The sequence below is a fragment of the Sinocyclocheilus rhinocerous genome, unplaced genomic scaffold (assembly GCF_001515625.1).
Source record: "Sinocyclocheilus rhinocerous isolate Xijiao unplaced genomic scaffold, SAMN03320098_v1.1 scaffold1420, whole genome shotgun sequence".
Taxonomy (NCBI): Eukaryota; Metazoa; Chordata; class Actinopteri; order Cypriniformes; family Cyprinidae; genus Sinocyclocheilus; species Sinocyclocheilus rhinocerous.
Window position 1 is genome coordinate 521,133 of NW_015666537.1, and position 6,201 is coordinate 527,333.

At 38.6% G+C, this 6,201-nt stretch overlaps 1 long non-coding RNA gene across 1 annotated transcript; it reads right to left on the reverse strand.

The window, feature by feature from the left end:
- Positions 1–384: 384 nt before the first annotated feature.
- On the reverse strand, positions 385–6,000 carry LOC107732563 (uncharacterized). The gene is made up of 3 exons (XR_001638884.1): positions 5,926–6,000; positions 749–783; positions 385–625 (listed from the first exon to the last, which is right to left on the reverse strand). It is a non-coding gene; the product is annotated as an uncharacterized LOC107732563 (long non-coding RNA).
- Positions 6,001–6,201: the final 201 nt, after the last annotated feature.

Sequence of the window (6,201 nt, forward strand, 5' to 3'; positions counted from 1 at the left end):
ATCAACATCAAGAAGATCATGCCCTTTCTTTCGGAACATGCTTCACAACTCCTTGTTCAAGCTCTTGTTCTAAATGTCAACTATAACTTTAATTCTTATTTAAACATTACTGGTAGTTGTCAATAAGTTATTACCATCGTCATGATGCCGCCTTTTTTTTTATAGGTAATTGTTATCTGCACATTCCACAGAGACAAAACTTAACTAAACTTGAAAAACATTTATGGGGAATAATAAAGGGTGAATAATAAATCAGCAAGAGTGACTATATAAAAGTGACTCAAAATAAAGTATCAATTTATCAAAGAACAAACACAATAAAGGGTTTCTTGGGAAATAACATGAAAAGCCACGTAGGACCATGCAAGTAGTGTAGGTATTTAATGGAAACCAAGAAGCAAAATGTAAACAGCTGCCAAATCATTGTCTTCAACAATCACAAAAAAGGCAAATATTGCATCATAACAAAAATGTTGCCAAACCTGTGAGAACACTGAAAATTTTCTACACAGCATGTTGTTGGATAGGGCTTGATTTCTGAGAGGTTTAGTGGTTCAGTCTTACTATGAAGTTGACATGGGTTTGAGCAGTAACAGACTCTGTTCTCAGGCCGGAACTGAAGGCTCTATAATAGCCGAGACAAAAAGGGAAAAAAGAGGGCTTAAGCGTCATGGTATATGGTACCAATAACACATAAACAAATATGAATGAAACAGAAACATGCAGGGAAACTACGGTGTCTACTTACATGAAAGCGCTGCATTGGTTTCCCCTGACAGCCACCTGTGTCAAAAGAAGGTTATAAAGGTCAGATCAAAAGGTATGACCCCTGAGGGACACTCTTTAAAAAGTAATAATGTCGGGCTGGCGCCCATTATCACGTTCCAGTAGCATTCCCGGTCCATTTTTATAGGGTGACAGTAGGCCTGCTGCCTGTCAGGGTCAGTGGTGTTTTTGTATTGCCTGTGACATCATAAAACCACCAGCTCATTAGAGGCCACTGAGAAGCAATGTTGCATGTAATAGCCGCTCGCTTTAATGTTCCATGTAGCTGTTGGTCACTGCAGGACGCTGTGGGTGGTATAGATCCTAACGTTTAGCAAAAACTTGGAAACGACTTTTGTGTAGATCCCATCCTGTCACCACAGATGTTGCTAAATGAATCACACACTGATTGTTTCACTGATCACATCTATAGTGAATTCAACCAAGTGAATGCTAAAAACACAGGCTACTCCAAAATCCAAAACATAGGAAAAAGAATGCAAAGCGACACTACCGTTCAAACGTTTAGGGTCATTAAGATTTGTAAGAAATTTATACTTTTATTCAGCAAGGATGCATTAAATTGATCAAAAGTGACAGTACACAATATTTCTATTTCAAATAAATACTAATGCTGTTAATGCTAAATGCTAATTTCTATTAATCAAAGAATCCTGAAAAAAATGTACCACGGTTTCCACAAAAACATTAAGCGGCACAACTGTCTTCAACATTGATAATATGAAGAAATTATTCTTGAGCACCATATCAGCATATTAAAATGAGTTTTGAAGGATCATGTGACACTGAAGACTGTAAGTAATGGCTGCTGAAAATTCAGTTTTGCCATCCCAGGAACAAATTACAAAATATATTTTTAATTAATATATTATTAATATATAATAAAATGTATTAAAATAGAAAAGTTTTTTTTAAACTGTAATATTTCTGCTTTTACAGATCAAATATGTGTTTCAAAAAATCTTACTGACACCAAACTTCTGAACAGTAGTTTATATTTTGCTGTACATTTGCTAAAAATGGCAACAACAAAAAAAAATCACTTTTGTGTATGTACAGTATGTACAGTACAGTTTGTGTATGAATCATACTACATACTATATGCATAGCAATTTATACCATATATTACCCTTTGATTGGAGTGAAAGTTTTTCAAAAGTGCCATTTTTAAATGTAAATCACTTGCTTTAATATAGTTTGTGAGAAATATCTTTTGAAATTAAAATTGAATTCTTATGACTGATTTAATCTCTAAAAGAAGCTTTTACAATAAGAACGCAAAAGGAATACGAATACTGTTTTAGACCAGGTTCAAAACTGACATTATGAAAATGGCTTAATTAATTGTCTTAAATCCACATCCATAAAATTTCAAAACTATAACTTATAGCATAGCAAAATAAATGTCCCTCTTGACCTTTCTGTATTCAGCCTTACCTAGAGCAGGGGTTTTCAACCTTTTAGGACATGCGCCCCGCCAACATCCAACCCCCCCCCATTAACATTAACATTAACATAAATGCAAATATCCATTAAAGCTATTAAAGCAGCGAACAATTTGCTATTTTTGATTAACATTATTTACATAAGAAATGCACGGATCCGTTATTCTGATGTGCATTTGATATTTTCTTTACTGTTTACATTCACTTAAAACAACCGACTGTGCTTACAAGGATACTTGTCAAGACACCTGCTGTCTGAGAAGGCTATCTGTTTGTGCACTTCAGCTGTGTGAGCGGTGCGCATAGAAACGCTCTATCACAGTGCGTGAGTACCGCATTGAGATGTTTTAGCTTAAACGGCTTAAAATTACTTTAATGTTTAAACTGACAAGACTTAAAACACGTGAGAATGAAAAACTTTCTCGAGGAAGCAGCACTGGCCTGATCGTTAAGATAGTTTTGGGGGGCTAAGGTGACAGATAGGGGGGGCTGAAACCCACCTAAAAAGGGTTTAGAACCGCCCCTGGTATAGCGTGCGTAATTATACTGAAACATAAATATATAACCAGTTTACCTGATTCAGTGTGATGACTGAGCCTGTTTCTGAGAGAACAACATGCCGATCCGTGGTTGGATTTCTGACACGGCTAATCGTAAATCATCTTACACTGTCAATAAACGTGACCAGGGTTGCCAGGTTTTCACAATAAAACCCGCCTAATTGCTACTCAAAACTAGCCAACACTACAAAACGCGGCAAGTGTTAAAGTAGCCCAAAACCGCGGACTTGGCAACACTGAGCGTGACTGATACTCGAACCAACTCAGCTCTAACTGTCGACTAGGCAGTGGGAGTCAGATTGCCCCCTAGTGGATGGCTAAAGATTTGTTAACTCGTATTCATAAATTCTCAAGGGAACGTCTCTGATGCTCTTGCCCCCCTGGGTTGAACCCACAGGTTGAAAACCCCTGACCTAGAGCTCAACAAGTTAACAAAGGCTGCCCTCTAGTGGACTTTTATAAAATTATAACATTATGCAGCCTTGGGAAGTGCATATTCAGATTTAAAAGATATGCCTTCATATCTCACCAAGACTATTTCACTCACAAAATGATGAGACAAGTGAAAAAGAGCTTAATGAACACAAATCCTAGTAAGAATAGGATTAACATCTTATGCAATAATACGACAATGATAGTAAGTGATAATGTAATTTCCAAGTTTATTCAAAACTAATTTCATAATCATTGTTTTATTTATTTATTTATTTTTTATTTAATCAAATGAACATTAGCCAATTAGTATATCAGCTAACCAAATATAACGCATTGTGACAGCCACAGGAAAAAGGGCTAAATTGTTTAATCTGGAAGAAAGAAAACACACCCACTCACATACACTGAGCAAAACACATAAAAACCTGTGATTCAGACGACTGCCATGTAAGCGTTGCTCAAGGCAATGCTATGATGCCTCTGTGTCTCACTCTCTGTGCAGTAATGCACAGCCGAATGCCTCTCAACCACGTCAAGCCTTTAGATCCACGCACACCAGGGATAGAGTCATACTGTGCAGACAGGCACATCAACAGACCAGGCAACAGCAGGTGACTGGCTGCAGTCAGCATGGGGAACTATGGGGGAATACTTCATCCTCAGAGCTTCCTACTTCCTGCTCAGCCATCTGAGAGGCTTGTGCATTACAAGTAATTACATATCAATGCCAAAAATGCACTCTGTGGCATGCTCTCAAAACAGATACAGAAGTAGACATCAGTAATGAAAACTAGAAGAGAAGATGCCACTTAGTGTTAGGTCAAATGTGATTAACTTCCTTTCTAAAAAATCATGTCAGTAACAATAAGGTTAACTTCATCAACATAGGTATCGTGAGCCAACAACGAACATAAATTTTTAACAGCATTACAACAGCAATACAAGTGATTGTAAATAAAAGTTGTTGCCTTTAATGTTGTCCAAATGAAGTCCTTAGCAATGCATATTACTAATCAAAAACAAAATTTTGACATATTTACGGTAGGAAATTTACAAATTCTTAATGGAACATGATCTTTACTTAAAGCGGAGTCCAGCCCGGGGTCGTCACATGTGGTTGCCGCAAGCCCGCCGGCCGCGCCGACACTATGGCTGCTGCAAATTCAGCTTCGCCATTAAGCATTAGAAACTTCTTTCTTTTCATCTTACTAAAACCCTATTATGTTATTAAACTACTGTACAAATCCATTGAACACACTCTATTTTTATCCCTCACAGCCTCGTTTTCATTTCTGTCAAAAATGCCTAATGTTAATGAACTGAACCTAAAGTTTTACCAAATTACATAAACTACGGTAGAGACGAAAGAGCATTTATATTCAGCAGCCATACTGTACTTTTGAAGACATCATCTGCACCATTTTAGAAGACACTTCAAACAATGAGAAACTGAAGATGTTTCCAAGAAGACAAACACCAAAGGCAGAGGAATGCAGTGCCAGTCTTATGAAACTGCCTGCTCATTTAAGATAGTTTTATTTCAAACGTCTGCACCAGGACAGCGTGTCATTAACTGAACTAACTTTCACAAAGGGGTTAAGCTGTTTCACAGTAAATTGCACTGATCGTATCAGCTTTCCAGGGTGAGTAGACGGGCCTGACAGTGAGTGGTGGAGTTGGGAGGGGAGCGGGGATTTGACCTACCTGAATGGGTTTTACTGACATCAGCAGGTTTTTCAGATGGACCCCAGCGGTTGATGAAGAAAGCCCTTCAACTGACACCAGGTCTGCAGCCTTGCCCATCCTCTCCCCCCTTCTTCCCGCTCTACTGCTCGTCTGTTTGCCTGGCACCAAGTGGGCACTGCCCATCTGGCCCTCTCCGACTCTACCTCGCCCCTGAACAACAACCTGCAGCGAGCGCCAGGCGCATGCCGAGACGACCAATTTAGTTTGCCCTTCTGGCGTCTGCTGATGTTTCAATACGGACGAGATGCCGCAAAGTTTTTTGACTCTATTGACTAACAAAAGAGCAGACCTTTGTGAGGGTAGATGCCATATTTCATTTTACGCAAATGTGGCTGTAAGGGATGGACATACAGTCTGGTCAATGGTTCTTGACAGACCTTAGTCAGAGTAGAATTCTACGCTGATGAAAAAGCCGGGAGGGATAGATTTACAGTCTTTATAATGACATAGTCAGTGTGTCATGAACACGCAATCTAAAAAGAACCTTCATTGTCATCAAATTAAATATGGCATCTACCCAGACCAAAGATGCGGTCACATTTACCACTGCTCTGCAAAATTTCATGGACGAAACACAGTAATTTCAATAAGAATCCAAGCGATCAGGAACTTCGCATGAGGGTGAAAAAGTTCCCCAAGCAGATTTCTCTCATGTTCAAGTTGGTCATGCAAATTTGATGCATTGACCAACAGAAAGTTACTTGGTTTGACAGTGATTTCGGGGCTTCGTAAATCGCTACACTAGTGAACATTTACCTTTTTGTTGCCCAGGAAATATCACTGAAATGTAGTTGATGTGAGGTTTAGACATAAGGTTCAAACTCCTAGGCATGCGATTATCAAGTTCCATAGGTATACTGAACAGAAATATGGACAATAATTTATAAGGATTAAAGAATAAAGTGTAGCATTCTCCCACGTTCACAACATGATAAGGACAGAGACACATTTACCTCATCCTGGAGCTGGTTGGGCCGAATCCCCTTCCCTGTTTGGGACAGTTTAACTTGAGACTGTGTTGCTGAAATGAAGGTGGAGATAAATCAGGCATTCTGAAGGTGACAATTCTGGGCTTCGTTTCAGTCACTGCATTAGTCACTTCACTCATCTGTGGTGTGAGATCACAAAAAAAAAAAGCAACAAAAACAAGAATGTTAAAAAAGAGAATGGAAAAATTATAACTCAAGTCTGATTCATTATTATAGTATGGAAAAAAATACTATGGAAGT